We start from the raw sequence: 17,576 nt of genomic DNA on the forward strand, positions 1-17,576 counted from the left end.
TTTAATAAAGGCCACTCTTGTTATTGAAAAGTAAATAATGCTTTTTATAGCGTAAGCTGCAGAAACATTTCCCAGGAGGAATTCTCCACTGCATGCTTACTGAGTGCATGAGTTAAAAATAAGACTTTCTGTACAGCTCTCAAGTGTGCATATTCTGAGAAAACAGGGAAATGTAATTGTCACGCTGTCTGGAGTGGTTCATGACTGTGAGGGCCAACCTCAAGGCAGACTGCAAAGAATTAGGGCAGAGATGCCAAAGTGGTTGTGTGCTCTATAATTAGATTTCACCAACCCAGTAAAAGCACTATAGCAATCTTACCATGGAGTCAGACAGTCCGCTTGGACATTCCAGTCTATCTTGCCACCCACACAAGCTGGACTTAGTGATAGTTGGTTGCAATACACCAAAGGCCACAAAATATTCAGGTTGCTCCCAGTCCCAAGAGACCAGTCACTTACCTCAGGTCAATTTGCATCTTAGAACTCACACTAAAGACAACATTTGGAGCCAGTCCTATAGTAAACTAAGGATTTATTAACTAAGAAAAGAAATGAGAGTCATTACAGGGTTAAAGCAGGCAAACGTATGCACACAAGTGAGTTACAGTCTATGGTTTTAAAAGATGACAGAGCTGTGGTAGGTTTCAGAGTAACAGCCGTGTTAGTCTGTATTCGCAAAAAGAAAAGGAGTATTGGTTAGTCTCTAAGGTGCCACAAGTACTCCTTTTCTTAGAGCTGTGGTAATGTGTCATCTCTGAATATCTTTTAGGGCTAGCCCAGGTTGACCCTGGGGATCTCTGCTTCTGTGTCATAGCTCCAGCCCTGTGAAAGTCCAAACAGCAAAAGAGATTAAATATCTTCTTGTCAGCTATTTTTCTTTCCTTCTTCCGGTATTCAGGCTGATGGGATAAGCCCTTTTGCAGGTAGCCTCTTCATGGGTGCGTTGGGCAATGAACAAAGTCTTTGTATTGTAATGTCCCACAGTGGCCCATTTAGTTTTGATAGCCTTCCGGTAAGCAGGAGACAATCCCTCCTGACAAGTTCACAGGTTTAGAACAAACATTTTTACAGTTATAAAGCAAAAACTTTAATATTAGCACATTATAAAGATATAAATGGGATTATATAATATAATCCCATTCATACCTTTATTATAATATTATATTATTGTATAAATGGGATAAAGATATATTAGCACATGATAAAGATAGAAATGGGATTACTACATGCAGCATCTTACAAGCATTTCATAATGTCTAAACATATTGTTAAATCTTCAATTGCCATCTTAACTACGCTAACACACAGGTGAAATAGACTGGTTTCCAGCAATTAATTTGTCAGTGCTTGGCTGAGGCCTAGAGCCTTGCCGGGAGTTGGCACCTGGTTTGCCAGCATCACAGTACAGTGGAACCTCAGAGTTATGAACACATCGGGAATTGAGGTTGTTCAGTAACTCTGGAATGTTTGTAACTTTGAACAAAACAATGTGGTTATTTCAAAACTTTACAACTGAACATTGACTGACTTAATACAGTTTTGAAACTTTTCTGTGCAGAAGAAAAATGCTGCTTTCCCTTTATTTGTTTTTTGTAGTTTACATTTAATACAGTACTGTACTGTATTTGCCCTTTTTGTTGTTGTTCATTGTTGTCGTTGTCTCTGCTGCTGCCTGATTGCGTACTTCTGGTTGCACACTCCTACTTGTTAGTTATTTTTAATCATTTCTACAGCATATATTGCCATGGCAGCTAAACGGGTCTGTGTCAAAGTTCCTTGTGACTAAAACTTGGTACAAAAAGAGAACTTTTTTTGTGAAAATTTTTGGAAATGTCAGTCCTTTTCACTCTGCAGGATTCAAAAAGGAATGATTTTTCATTCAACATACTTTGCAAACTTTTTTTCACGTATTTTCATTTTTGAAATGTTTCAGGTTTCCTTTTGTCTCCCTTTTTTCTCTCCACTTCACCCCAGCTTTCTTTTTTCCAATTTGCTGGTGAAAAAAATGAGGAAAAAGAAGAGGGAGGAAGGAAAAATTATAAACCAAAAAAGGACAATTCTTTTTTTAAACAAAGAGAAAATTTTGAAAGAAATTGTAAAACTTTCTGATCTAAGGCCACTTTTCAGCCCCACAAAATCATGCAACATGTTTTAAAATGTAGCTCTACCTGTGAATTATACGTAGAAGAGATGAATGAGGTTTTTAAGGTTAAGATTAGATTCTTAGGGAGCAAATTCTGACATTATTGTGGTTTTCATAGTCAGAACTGGAGACAAGGTAAGTTTAGGAATAATATGGTATTGAAATGCACTAGAGAGCTGAGCTGAGCAGTTTCTGGTTCTCCCTAATAGTCCATATACAGCTGTTGGGTTGGAATTTGATGCCAACTCTAACACTATCACCACTGATAGTGATCCTTCTGGTAATGATGCTGCACCAGAAGCTCTGACTGAATTGATGCTATTAGATGCCTGTGTACTGATAAAAAGAACAGGAGGACTTGTGGCACCTTAGAGACTAACAGATTTATTAGAGCATAAGCTTTCGTGGGCTACAGCCCACTTCATCGGATGCACAGAATGGAACATATAGTAAGACGATATAGATAGATAGATAGAAATAGAGATATATACATACAGAGAAGGTGGAAGTTGCCATACAAACCGTAAGAGGCTAATTAAGATGAGCTGTTATCATCAGCAGGAGAAAAAAACTTCTGTAGTGATAATCAAGATGCCCCATTTAGACAGTTGACAAGAAGGTGTGAGGATACTTAACATGGGGAAACATGTAGCCCACGAAAGCTTTATGCTCTAATAAATTGGTTAGTCTCTAAGGTGCCACAAGGACTGTTCTTTTTGCCGATACAGACTAACATGGCTGCTACTCTGAAACCCGTGTACTGATAGTTTCCTTAGGGCTTGCTTATGAGCTGCATGATGTGCTTGCGTATGGGACGGTGGGGCCATAAGAATTCTCCCCTGCTCTTTTATGTTCTTGCACAAGCTGCATGGATTTGGGTCCAGACATGCTGAGGAAAGTAGGTGCTTCCTCCTTTCCCAGTACAAGGGGACAGAGAATGGACAGGAATGGGTGGAGCCAGGGCTTCCTTTTCTCCCAACTCACTGGCCAGCACAGCTGAGCTAGTGCAGAGCAGAGTAAAATGTTGCTCATAGCGGCCAAGTGTAAATGGTCTCCTTGGAGAAAAGGAAAAATAGGGAGGGAGGGAATTGTACTTCTGAGAGTGTGTCTGAGTCCCATTGTCTCCTGAGTGGTACTCCTTACACACCACACCACTTGATCATGGTTGTGCCTAAAGGCAAAGTATGACCTTTAATGACCATCAAATGGAAACAGGCATGAGGGTCTCTCAGAGTTTCTGAAATGCATGTAACAATCACATGGGTTTCAGGCCAGATTTTCAAAAGAGCTCAGCAGCCAACAGTTTCCACTCTTCCATTTTGCCATTACTTTCAGTGGGAGCTGTTGGATAGCTCAGCGATTTGGGAAATCTGCCCGGGAAGGTCTGTATTTTTCCACGAATAAATTCAAAAATCACTTGTGACAAGCCCGAATCCTGAGCTCCTTACTGGCAAATGTGTGTGTGTTGGGGGGGGGGGGGGGGGAAGTGCTGTCTCTTTAAGCAGAGCACCAGAGGCCTGAATGCTTTTTCAGCCAGCAGCAGCTGCTGTGGGCAACACTCACTGCTGAGCCAGCAGCCGCAGACAGGCTCCCGCTGTGTTGCCCGACCCCAGCTCAGTGGTGACTGGGTACGTGGGCGGGGGAAGGGGAACACCCTGACGTTAGCCCCCGCAGCCCCTCTCTGTGCTGGCTCCCAGTCCGAAGCAGCTTGGCCAGGGGTGGCTCCATGTGCAGGGGGAGACAGCAATGGAGCAGAGCATTGGGAGGAGAGGCACCCCTGCTCCAGAGGCACGCAACAGCACCCCGCTGAGCACGGTACCCTTGTGTGTGATTAATGCTGGTTTTTAAAAAACTGTTAATTTTTTAAAAGTTAATCACATGCATTAGCTGTGATTAATTGACAGCCCTAATTATTATTTTTGATTGCAAATGTTTGCACTCTAAACAAGATTTTTAAAAAGATGCAATCTACAAGTTGAAGAATGAAGGGGCATACCACTGTTTAGCATATCTGGCACCTAAATACTTTGCAACACCACCCACAACACTGCCACGCGAACACCTGTTCTCACTTTCAGGTGTCATTGTAAATAAGAAGCAGGCAGTTTCATCCCCCGTAAATGCACACAAACTTGTTTGTCTTTTCAATTGGCTGAACAAGAAGTAGGACTAAGTGGACTTGTAGGCTCTAAAGTTTTACGTTTTCTTTTTGGCTGCAGTTATGTAAAAGAAAATAATTCTATATTTGCAAATTGCACTTTCATGATAGAGATCACACTTCAGTACTTGTATGAGGTGAGAAATACTATTTCTTTAACTTTTTTTACCGTGCAAATATTTAATCAAAAATAAAATAAAGTGAGCATGGTATACTTTGCATTCTATGTTGTAACTGAAATGTAAAAAAACATCCAAACATTTTTATAATAAATTTAAATTGGTATTCTATTATTGTTTATCAGTGTGATTAAAACTGTGATTAATCACGACTAATCTTTTATCTAGTTAATTTGTTTTACGTTAATTGCTTGAGTTAATTGCAATTGACAGCCCTCATCTGAACAGAAATCAGAATAAATCAGAATACATGAGACAAGCCTAGCAGTTCAGGGCGGAGCATCCCTAATTCTGATTATGTTAAAACAGACTCACTTCTGACATCCCATAAGTATTGCATCCAGGGTTTGCAACACACTTTATTGCAGCTGTAAAACAAAATTAGATTTAACCCCTCCAAACGGTACAGTGCAAATTTGTGCTCCTTCCAACAGTTTTAATGAGATAATGTTACCCAGACCCTGTTATCCACATTACTGTCATTTGAACTATTACTGGCAGAATAGTTCCCTGCACTCTTCTATTTGCCATTAATCTTGCTTCCTACTTGATTGTGGTTCTCTCAGTTCACTCGCTCTGCCAGCTGAATTCCAACATGTTCCCAATCCTTGCAGAAACACTCTAGCCAGAGGGCCATCCTCTTTCTAAAACTGACCAGCATGTTTTAGAAGTGTCCGCAGGCATATTATGTTCAGATCTTGTCATCACCATTTGTGGTCGGGACAAACATTTTCCTCCATCTGTCTCTGTTCTTTCAATAGATGAATGTTGATATACCAGATTTTTTTTATTCTTCCAAGTGGAGGCAGCAGAACCCGGGAGTAGAAGGGGGCTAGTGCCCCCTCAATGGAAATACTGGGCATGGGGCTGATGTACATTTCCACCCCCATGATATCTCGTGGAGGTGAGAGTGGGAGGAAGGCCTGGAGCGGCTGCCGTGGCACAGGACATCAGGCCAGCTGCCAGGAAGTGGGTGGGAACAGTTCTCCTCTTTTCCTGGCTCAGCTACTGAGTGACCTCTGGCAAGTCACTGCCCCTTTCTGTGCTTCAGTTTAGCCACCTGTAAAATGGGGCTGGTACTATTGACCTCCTTTACAAAGCGCTTTATGACCTACTGATGAAAAGCAGTGTATAAAAGCTAGGTATTATTATTCTCCTCCTAGAGGGTCTGGATGTTGGAAACCTCTGCTATATTCCAGACCGGAAAAGAGTTTGCTTGGGTGAAATGTTCCCAGATGGAGGAAGAGGAAAGCAGATTGCAGGATCAGGGCCTTAACCTGTTTACCTAGTCTTGGAAAATGCATAATTCTCAAATGTTACCAGGTTATTCCCCTTTCTTCTAATTTCATTTCTCTTTGGATTCTCCAACCCTCTCAGAGAAGCTACATGTGTTCACTTAATGGCAAAGATTTTATAAAAAAAACTGACCTTTCTACTTCAACATGTGAGTAGTCCCATTGGCTTCAGCGGGTGTTAACTCTGCGCTTAGCTTTAAGCACATGAGAAATCTGCCTTTCATAATTGGGATTTTTATTGCAGTTTGGTTTTCTGGTTAAATTCTGCCCCAAACTCCTTGCATCCAGAGCATAAAGACAGATGAGTGAAGCTGTAAAGTTTGGATTTGCTGGATTTAAAGGGAACCAGACTGTAACACACTTGATTTATATTTATGGAAAAATTCAGTGGAGACATTGAGATCTGTTCCCAGGATGAGACAAAATAAACAGGCCAGCAACTCAACAATTAAAGAAACCATGTAAATTATTTTAAAACTTGCTCTGAGACAATAAAATGCATCATTTAAAACAGTCTTGCTGTTTTCTAGTTTCATTTTGAAATACAATTTAATCCTAAAAGCTTTTCTAATTACAAATTTAAAATGTATTAACTGTAAAATCACTCCTTTTCTTTTTGCGAATACAGACTAACACGGCTGCTACTCTGATAACTGTAAAATTATGGTTATTTAACATTTTTAAAGAAGGAATCTTTAAAAGTTTTGCATTCTAACTATAAAAGTTGGGTTTGCATAATAAAGCTAGAGTAAGAACTAAATGTTTGTCTAGAATGCACTTCCCTGATTGTAAATATTTATAAAACTGGAAGAAAATGTAATTATTCACTTTGGTATGTTCAAACTTAACTGAATAAGAACCCAACTTGTGAATTCTGGGAGACTGCTATGTTACAAAACAGCTACAGAGCATGACCTGCCCTACTAAGGATATCATAGTCTTAAATCTAACTGCAAGTTGTTTGTTTTGCAGTTGCTGTCAGTTCTTACTTTTCTTTTTGTTGGCGGCAGTCTGAGCCATACAGTATGCTCAGTGATATCTCATATAATGGCACTAGGCTTAACCCATGTTGCCATTGAAAGTAGCTTGTGAAGGTAGCTTTGGAGAACAGCCGTGGGTTATGGAACAATTAACCTCTAAGTCACTGGTTCGAATCTAGATCAGAGTGACCACACAAATCATTCCCATATGATGACTTTTCTCTAATTTATGGCAAATGAGTCTAAGAGACAAAAAACAATAGCACAGTGGCCCTTGGTGATGGTTGCGGTGGTCTCAGCAAAAAGGCCCCGGATTGCATAGGTAGTGGAAACAGGACTACAGTCTCATGTGAAGTGTTTTGGGAGAGTGGCACACTTTGATGACAGAATATTGGGAATCTTGCAATGTTTATAATCTAGGTGTTCCGAGCACAGAGGGCTTCTGTAGACAGTCTGTAGCATCTTTCACAAAAGCTACAGTTTATTGTGATTGGGGGTTGGGTTTTGGCTTGAGGGTGAGCAGCAGATGTTAAGTTTATTTTTGTGTTGGATAATATCTTTCATTTTTGGCAAAGATGCCTAGCGACTAAGAGAGGTGCATTTTTGTTATGTACTAATTGTAAATCTAAGTAAAATCTAAGTAACTGTGCCTAGAGTCTGGCTGTTTTCTGCCTGCTGTTCAGTGTTAGACTTGTTGATTTGTGTGGCATTAAGTGCTGTAGAGATTTTGACCTTCATATAAATTAAATTCAGCTGAAGACTTGATGACCACCCTGTAAATTGGACCTTTTAGCCATTCTTTGTTGTTTTTTAATTAATTCACTGTTAGGCTGCTCTAAAGCAACCAGAGCGGATGGTCGGCTGGTGAAAGTGGCATGGTCCTTCTCCAGTCCTTTACAAGAGGCAGAAGTGCTTTGATACTCTTGGATTTTGACATGGTAACTTGACCGTTAACTTCCTCCTGTAATTTAGAGTGAGCTGCCATTTCCCACAAAACTATCACCCACTGTTCTTTCTTTCCTACAGTATCTAGATGCCCCAAAATACTTACCTTGTCCTTCCTCTCGCAAGGTCATAAATATTAGTCTATTTAATTAGGTAATATTTTATAGTCTCTTGTTTTAACCTCTCCAGATCATGGTGATTCAAATTGTTTTTTAAGGCTTGCATTGCTCCAGCACATTGACTTGAGTGGCTGACAGGGACTTGGCACCCCTAAAAAAAGAGCACAGATGTCTGTCTTAGTTAGCTTTCAGGTGTTTTTCAACAACGTTTGATTCTACGTTGGCACGAGATCCCAAGTTATGCCCAGGTTTGCGATGGGGCAGTAGAGGTGAAACAGCAGTCAAGATTCAGCAGAGTTTCCTTTGAAATAATAATTAAATAGTTCTTTATATCTCCAGAGTACTCTACGGTAATTAATTTATGCCCTGCCACAATCTTCTTCTTCACGTCTCTTTCAGCCAGTGCCTAGGGACCCTGTTCCTGAATTCGCATGATGAGACCGAAATCTCAGGTTTCATACTATAACAAGTTTCTAGCCTTCATTATTGTAAAGAAAAGCTTCAGAATGTGATCCAAGTGTAACCAGTGCTTGAGTGTGCAGAGAGCTTGAAACAATACCTCCAAGAGGTGTGAACGGCTCCATATATGAAACCAGCTGCTTTGGGCATTCCACCAATGCCACTCTAGCACAGGGCTATGAGTGTCCTCCTCCTCCCTGCTGCCACCCCATCTTAGGTCTTTTATAGTGGTGTTGGGAGGATTTTCTCCATAGAGTCCTCAGCAGGGTGAGGGCTGAGGGCTTTCACCTCGAGAAAAGACCCCAGCCTGCCTGAAAACACAAAGTGGTGGTTGATTGATGGGTGTGGGGGAAAGAGGAATTTATACAGTTTATACCATTTAACAGCTGGGGAAACTCATGCTCCGAGAAACTAAATGACTTCCCAAGCCCCCACAGTGAGTCAGTGGAAGAACCAGGATTATAACTCTGGAGATATCATCCCCCAGTCATGATCTAACTGGGCCAGACCAGCTGAGGATTCCTTTCTACTGGGGAATCCTGTGCTGCTTTCTGAAAGTATCTTTAAATCCCTGTAAGCCTGACTTAGCATCGGATCCATGGCCTCTTCTAAGTCTCTTATCTCCCATTCCCCACCGCCTAAATAAAGAGCCAAATCCTCAAGTCCCATAGGATCTTTGCCTAAGGACCGAATATAAACTGATGAAGGACCTTAGAATCTGGTCCAGGGCTTTTAGCATTGAATGGTTTATTAGCTTTTGATCAGACTTGCGTAAGGAAAGATTTTTGTATGTAAGAATGAAAACTCCTCAGTTTGGTCTGGCATGTAATTTGCAGCACCTTTAAAATAGTGCACAGCTTGACCCGCAGTTGACCCATGACTTGATAAATTGACACCAGAAGGTGTTGAATTCTGGCTTCATTCCTGTGGAGTTAACACACTTCCCTTCTGCAGTGGACCCAGTGGAAATAAAGTACCGATAAAAAAAGCCTGTTAATGCTTTTATCTTGTTCAGGAGCTGTGCATCACAGGTGTGCATGGTTCCAAGGGGCTTTTGGAGTTGAATCACAACTGGCTTTGATTTTTCAACCCCCACCTGGCACTGCACCAAGTCAGCGAAAAGTTCCAAGTTCACAATCCTTTCAGCAAGCCAGGGCTCAGGATTGAGTCACTGTCTTCTCCACAGCTTCACTCTGCTCAGTAGAGATCTGGCCCCTTTACTATCGTTTGTTGCCTTCTGGGCAATATATTCAGGAAACTGAAGTCTACTCCCTAGCTTCACCTTCAGTATCTTGAGAGAGAGCCAGCTGGCCCTGAATCTTCTGGGCACTCTTCAGTAAGTAGTTGCCTGACCCTTTCCCCCACTCTGGCTCTACGTTGAAGTTGGCTGATTAGGCCCACTCCTCCCATAATCCTCTCCCTCCACACACACACAGTGGGTTGCCTGCCCAACCCTCACCTTTTTAGTCCACTTTAGCTAGAAAGGGTGATATAAGAAGTATAAAGATTCACTGAAATCCAGGATAGGACCAGACCCTGGTTGTCTATCGTGCATGAATTGCTGTCTGTCTAGCTGCAAAGAGCTGAGCATTCTCACTAAAGCCAGGTGGCTACTCACCTTGGAGTGCCCAGCACTTGCAGGGTTAATCCCTTAGACTGTAAACTCGTTGAACCAGGGAATCAGTTCTTCTCCTCTCTTTGGTACACCAGCAAGCCATGCGACTAGAAAGGCAGAACTGTAACCTTAGGTTATTGCAATTTATTTCAATCTCCTTCACACAAGAAAGTCAACAAGAACAATTAAGATCAGATGAGCAGCTAGCTCAGTTTCATGGTTCAAAAACAAAGGCATATCATTTATACCTGGGGCTGTTTCACATTAGACCATGAAGAGTCTGGTAACTGAAACGTCCGAAAGAAACAAACGTTAAACCATTTGATAAATGAGAGGGAAAGAAATGAATTAAATGTGTCCTAAGAAAACAGGGGTTTGTTGTTGGGTGTTTTGTTGTTGTTTGGGTTGGGGTTTGTTTTTATTTGTTATTTCCTTCCATTTTATTTATAGTAATTTAGAACAAATGGGGAGTTTGTGTATCTGAGATAATCCTGTGTTGCAGACTGTTATCAATTTTCTATAAACAAATGCTGCAAATAAAACCCCTTGATTCAATTTACGCTTTAATTCTAAAATCGAGCTTGCTGGGGCAGTGGGTTAATAAATGGGCTGTGCTGGGCTTTCTTACATGCCTCTCTGATTTGCACCGGGAAAACCAACTCTGCCTGGACAGCGACATAGTTCTGCCTCGACATGCTGGATACAGATGTCATCTCACTGCAGGATAACTAGCACACAATTGGGATACTGCTACCTGAACACCATGACCATTAACATTCTTCACACATTTCCTTCTGGCATTTTTCATGGCGAGGCGGTGTGTCAACTCTCGGGCCTGCTGCGGCCATGGGCTATTTACTTAGTAACACAGCTCTGCTTCACGCTGACAGCCAGAGTTATAAACAGCAACTACACAGGGTCCCACTTCCACAGGCATCTCTGGTTTCCTCAGCCAGATGCAGGTCAGCACTTAACACTACCACATCAGATACGTCTTCTGATCCATTTTTTTTTTCTCGGATACTCTCCATCAAAAGCACCCAAGATCCAGGTTTTCAGCATGGTGCCCTCAAAAAAGGCATGTCTAGTCTGCACATGCCTTTACCAGGTCTGTGCACATACTTAATCAGACATCTAGCAGTCCATATGCATGCTCCTTGTGATGACTGCATTTATAACTCTGGTAACTCCATGGGCACATGGTTTTACACTTCCAGTTACTCTTCTGCAATTCTGAAAATCTGGATCCTATGAAACAAAATAGCAGCAGTAGAGTGTGCCTGCCCGAAGGTATGTCTACACTTCGGTCTCGGGGTATGACTCCCTGCTCAAGGAGACACACTTGCACTAGTGCTGATTGAGTTAGCATGCTAAAAAATACTGTTGCCATGGTGGAAGGAGGGGCTAGCTGCCCCAAGTACAGTCCCGTCCAAGATGCTAATAATGGTCATTAAAAATTAAATATCAACTTACCAATGTGTCTTGTTCTTCACTGGACTGCATCACCAAAGCACATTAGTTTTAGCCATTGGGGAACACCTGAGAAGTGTAACAAATCAGGTGATAGTGGGGCGATAAGTTATGTCTTAGATTGGCTAAACCATGTGTCAGTCATTCTGTGGCTGTGTAAGCACTGTGAATGATGCAGTAGTAGCGAGGCTTTGCATTGCATTGTAGTTGCTATGGTTTGACCGTTGCTAAGCAGTAAATTTGAATTCTGTCGAGGGGAATCCAGGACAAATGTTGTCCCAGAGTCATTCAGTCTGGGACCGGGACTTGAAATCTACATTTCGGGACTCTCCTGCCCAATTAGGGATGGGTGGTCACCCTAATTGGAGCAAGTGAGTCAAGTAGCTAGGAACTACATCATGAGAAGTCCCAGTTCAGTAGCAATTTCTGGTTTGACTCACAATACCGCTCATTGGTGTTCCCTTTCTCACAGATAGGTACTTCAGGAGCAGGAACTCTGGAGCTCTTGCAAATGATAAGGCAATGATTGCCTCTAACTAACGTAAGCTAGTGTGAACATGTCATCACATGGAAGATGACTTTAAAGCCCTCTAGGGACACTAGGCATAACCATTTATGCATAGTCCCTCTGCTTTTATTTGTGATTGCTTATATAATAATATGGTTTGTCTCTCTTCCCCAAATACTGCCATCTACTGGATGGGATGTCATTAGCACACCTGATCAAGTGTTGGTGATCTTGTCTGCTTTTACTGCCTGCAACGTAGAGAAGCTGTAAGCCCTGAAGACTGAACTTTTCCCAAGTGCCATATAAGCCTTATTTTGAGGGCTTATGTGAAACTAAAGAGGTGCATTTAGCTTATGTGGGCCCTAACTCCCACTGAATGGGAACTGAAGGCCAGATTTTCAAAGGTATTTATGAACCTAAAGATCCAGATAGGCACCTAGTGGGATTTTTTCAAAAGCACCTAAATTGGGTTAGGTGCCAAAATCCTATTAATTTCAAGGGGAGTTCAGTGCCTTACTCACTTAAGTGCTTTTGAAAATCCATCTAGGCATCCATCTGCAGCTTAGGCACCTAAATCCCTTTGTAAATCTGGTCATGTGTGCCTAGCCCCTTTCCCCGCCCCCGCCCAAGTACATCAAAACCCCAGCCTACCATAGTATAGCCACTTTCCATGTTATATTCCCATTTTCCTATGGTTTGCTAGGCCATACCCAGTTTACTTTGTCTACAATGGTGGCTCTCAATCTTTCCACACTACTGTACTCCTTTCCGGAGTTTGATTTGTCTTGCTTACCCCCAGGTTTCACTCACTTAAAACTACTTGCTTATAAAATCAGACATAAAAGTACAAAAGTGTCATAGCACACTGTTGCTGAAAAATTGCTGACTTTCTAATTTTTACCATATAATTATAAAATAAATGAATTGGAATATAAATATTGTACTTACATTTCAGTGTGTAGAGCAGTATAAACAAATGATTGTCTGTATGAAATTTTAGTTTGTACTGATTTCACTGGTGCTTGTTATGTAGCCTGTTGTAAAACTAAGCAAATATCTAGATGAGTTGAAGTACCCCAGGAAGACATCTGTGTACTCCTAGGGGACATGTTCCTCTGGTTGAGAACCACTGGTCTACAACACTGCAAAGACTAGATGGGCTGTTGACTTCATCCAACCTAGCAACTCTCTATTGCAACAGTGTTTTGCACAGCTTTTAAATGCACAGAAAAACATCACTCTATAGATATTGATTGTTTAAGAAACAGATACGTCCCATATTGTAGTGGCAGCATTTTGCTCTATTTTGCATATGGAGCTATAAGAGTTTCATTTAAAAATGCTGGTTTCATCTTAAGTTTCTTTCCTTTCATCCTTTCTTGCATACGTTATTTCTCTCTTGTATGCTGTCTTATTTTGTTTTTATTCTCTGAGAAACAACTGACATTTTAAAATTGTTTAGCCAATTGTTTGTGGGGAAAGAAGTAAAATCAAATCTTCCAGTATTGTTGTTTGCAAATCTAATAAGAGCAAACAAAATCAAAACAAATGCTAGTGAAAAAAATCCATATATTATTGCATAATGTGAGTAATGTTGCTGAACACAATAGAAGCAGAAGTCATACTTTTAAGTAATTAGGATGAAATTCCTCCTGTTTGAGCCGCGTCCAACTCTCATTGACTTGAATAGAAGTTGGATCTGATTCTCAAAGCACAGCTTTAAAAGAAGTGGTTAGTTAGTAAATGGTAATGTGATGTCCACTGACATAGCATTAATCATTTTATATGCTCTGGTTCTACATTCAGATAAAACTGTATGGTCCCCAAATAGTTCAGCATTAAAATATTATTTTTAATGTACAGTCATTTTAAAGTGCCAAAGTGACTGTTTCCACGTGGTTAGTACATACAGTAATAGGGAAAATGAGTGGTAGAACACAGAACTCCAGATACATGGCAAATTGCAAAGACTTCTGCTCATCTGGAAGTTATTAGCCCAGATCCTCAGCTCTTGTAAAGTGGCATAACTCCACTGAAGTCATCAGAGCTCTGCCATTTTATTCTGAGTATCTGGCTCATTATGTCCATTATTAAACATCACATGATAGCATATGGCAAGTCTATATTGAAGCCCAACTAACCAGCTACTTAAAAAGCACACTGTTACCATAGTATCTGAACTCCTCACTACTTTTAATGGAGTTATTCTCACAACACCCCTCTGAGGTAAAGGAAGTTACTGTCCCTGTTATGCAAACGGGAAACTGACAGATTATTAAAGCTATTTAGGAGCCTACAGGTGCAGAGAAGTGCATAATGGGATTTCAGAAATGTCAAGCAGCCTAACTAGTTTAAAAATCTAGCCCTAAGTGACTTGCATAAGGTCACACAAGAAATCTGTGGCGGAGCAGAGAATGGAACATTGGTCTCCAAAGCCCAGGCTAGCCCCCTAGCTAATGTTCCATTTTCCCACTCTTGAGAGCTACTATCCTTCAGCATGAGTAAGTCAGCACAAAGAAGCCTTCAGAATGTAAATTTAGGCACTGCTGTCTTGATGAGTTCCAAAGCCATTTAGAAAAGCTTGGAAGCCAAGAGACCAAAACAAAACAAAACAAACAACACAACACACCGCCATCACCAAATTTTATGGGCAAAAATTACTTTTAAATAAAGTTCAAGATACCATTTTACTGTAAACAGAACAGTTCAATATTCTTTGTTTAAATTGCCTGATGTAGTGTAAGCCTCTTAATCCTGTGAGGTTTCTCTGTTCTGGAAACCCCTCCACAGTAGGTTAGAAGTGTATAATTTCCGAACATTATAGCCAAAAAAGCAGACATTGTTTTCAATCTCATCTGTTTAAAATTTTGCTTGACTATTATTCCAGTGGCTTCCAAGCCATGGATTTAAAGGTTTAAAGTTCCCATGGCTGGAATCTGTTCCTTTTCTCATGATAGCCTTCTGTTACCCTTTCATTTTCTTACTCCCATCACCTACATATCATGCTTAGTTCCGGGAACATTCTTTTCTCCTTAAATCATCCAAGACCAGACTTTCCCAAGTGGCCTCCTCTTTTGCGTGACACCTCATTTGCCAGCATGCTGAGCACTTTCAGCCCCATTGACTTCACCTGGAGTAGCTCATGCTCAGAGCCTCTGAAAACCTGCTCCTAGAGAGACAATCTTGAAAGATGGTGAAGTGAGCATGGGTGGAAGCTGCTGAGTGCTGCCAGTGGGAACCCAGGGTGAGAACCTCGCAGGGCTGAGCCCTTGGTGTCAAAATCTGGGCTCCCCAAAAATCAAGGTCATTTTTGAAAATGTGGGACCTTAAATATGGATAGCCTTTTACCCTGCTGCAATGAATCATGCAATGTTGTAATAGAATCAGTTTTACTTCTATTGTAAAGTGGAGGATTTAGGGCTCGTGCAAGTGAGGCACGAATAGCACTGGCCAGAGGTACACACAGTACAAGAACTGGTTTCAGGGTAGCAGCCATGTTAGTCTGTATCCGCAAAAAGAAAAGGAGGACTTGTGGCACCTTAGAGACTAACAAATTTATTTGAGCATAAGCTTTCGTGAGCTACAGCTCACTTCATCGGATGCATTCAGTGGAAAAATACAGTGGGGAGATTTGTATACATAGAGAACATGAAACAATAGGTGATACCATACACACTGTAACGAGAGTGATCAGGTAAGAAGAGCTATTACCAACGGGGGGGTGGGGAGGGGACCTTTTGTAGTGATAATCAAGGTGGGCCATTTCCAGCAGTTGACAAGAACGTCTGAGGAACAGTAGGGGGGAATAAACATGGGGAAATAGTTTTACTTTGTGTAATGACCCATCCACTCCCAGTCTTTATTCAAGCCTAAGTTAATTGTATCCAGTTTGCAAATTAATTCCACATATCTATTATTAATTCCACATATCTATTCAGGGGACACCATCATAGGGCCTAATCACATCAGCCACACTATCAGAGGCTCGTTCACCTGCACATCTACCAATGTGATATATGCCATCATGTGCCAGCAATGCCCCTCTGCCATGTACATTGGCCAAACTGGACAGTCTCTACGTAAAAGAATAATGGACACAAATCAGATGTCAAGGATTATAATATTCAAAAACCAGTTGGAGAACACTTCAATCTCTCTGGTCACTCAATTACAGACCTAAAAGTGACAATTCTTCAACAAAAAGACTTCAAAAACAGACTCCAACGAGAGACTGCTGAATTGGAATTAATTTGCAAACTGGATACAATTAACTTAGGCTTGAATAAAGACTGGGAGTGGATGGGTCATTACACAAAGTAAAACTATTTCCCCATGTTTATTCCCCCCCTACTGTTCCTCAGACGTTCTTGTCAACTGCTAGAAATGGCCCACCTTGATTATCATTACAAATGGTCCACCCCCGCCCCCCCCCCCGATTTCCTGCTGGTAATACCTCACTGTACCTGATCACTCTCGTTACAGTGTGTATGGTGACACCCATTGTTTCATGTTCTCTGTGTATATAAATCTCCCCACTGTATTTTCCACTGAACGTATCCGATGAAGTGAGCTGTAGCTCACGAAAGCTTATGCTCAAATAAATTGGTTAGTCTCTAAGGTGCCACAAGTCCTCCTTTTCTTTTCTTAGTACGAGTACTGCAAGCTTCTCCACATAAGTTGTGTTAATGCGCATCAGTCCTGACCTGCAGCAAACCTGATATTTTCTAGTCTTTAGCCATCTCTCCTGCACTGTGTATGGTGGTTTAGGGCTGAATGGCTAAGCAATAGCTGTGTTGGGACTGCTGCTACTTATGATACTCATTGTCACATCACCCTTATGGTGTCCTCCCTTGTGCGTCTGTATCCATGAATTGTGTCTCATCATATACTTGGATCAGGGGTAGCCAGTAGGTGGACCGCAGGCCAAATCCAGACCACCAGATGCTTTTGAACGGACCCCGAAATCTTTATTTACTTATCATCATTATTGTTGTTGGAGTGTGAAAAATGTTTCTCTGGAGTCTGGACCTTGATTATACCCTGACCAAGAAATATGGACCTTGACAAAAAAATAATTGATTACTCCAACCAAGACTCTGAGCTCTTTGGCATAAGAACCGTCCGTCTTTTTGTTTGTATGAAAGGAGCCTAGAAATGGGGCCTCTTGGTATTATCATAATATAAAAGGGAATAAATAATGTGTCACTAATGACTAGGACCAGACCACTAAATATTTTACAATGAAAGGCTCACCGAATTTTCTTCACCTGGAGTTTTCTTCCCAATGAAAAGCTCATGGACCAAATTCTGATCTTAGTCATTCTACATTTACATTAGTATACTGAGCTCAGAATCTGACCCAGTATGTGTATTTTATGTCCATTTTTACAGTGCTATTTTAAAAATACTTTTGAGGATGCTGAGTCCCTGGAACTCCCAGTGCTCAGCAGCAAACAGATATCACTTACGAAAAATGTTGATCTGTTATGAATAGTAGGAGCTTTTGTACAAGTGGCCCTGTGCTGGGGTAGTCCCCCCACCCTAGGAAAAGGTTAAAGAGGCTCCTTTGGGCACAATCACCCTCAGACCAGCTCATCAGGGCTGGGCAGGTCCTGAAAAGGAGGCTTCTTGCTCAGGGCAGGGTGACATTCTGAAGGAGCAGGACTCCCAACTCACAGCTCTGCAGCCCCTGGAAGGACGGGTTT

General features: G+C 41.4%; 1 protein-coding gene across 2 annotated transcripts in view; it reads right to left on the reverse strand.

Moving 5' to 3' along the window:
- Positions 1 to 1,184: 1,184 nt before the first annotated feature.
- Positions 1,185 to 17,576, reverse strand: part of EDN3 (endothelin 3) — a 55,006-nt gene continuing 38,614 nt past the window's right edge. Inside the window, exons 5-7 of one of the 2 annotated variants that reach the window (XR_012154610.1) lie at positions 11,367 to 11,432; positions 9,897 to 10,000; positions 1,185 to 1,993 (exon numbers count right to left, since the gene is read on the reverse strand). The gene's annotated coding sequence lies outside the window, so the exon portion shown is untranslated. The remainder of the gene's footprint in view (positions 1,994 to 9,896; positions 10,001 to 11,366; positions 11,433 to 17,576) is intronic. The other variant, XM_073308779.1, reaches the window with a different exon arrangement.

This window comes from Lepidochelys kempii, chromosome 13 (assembly GCF_965140265.1).
Source record: "Lepidochelys kempii isolate rLepKem1 chromosome 13, rLepKem1.hap2, whole genome shotgun sequence".
In the NCBI taxonomy this organism is placed as follows: domain Eukaryota; kingdom Metazoa; phylum Chordata; order Testudines; family Cheloniidae; genus Lepidochelys; species Lepidochelys kempii.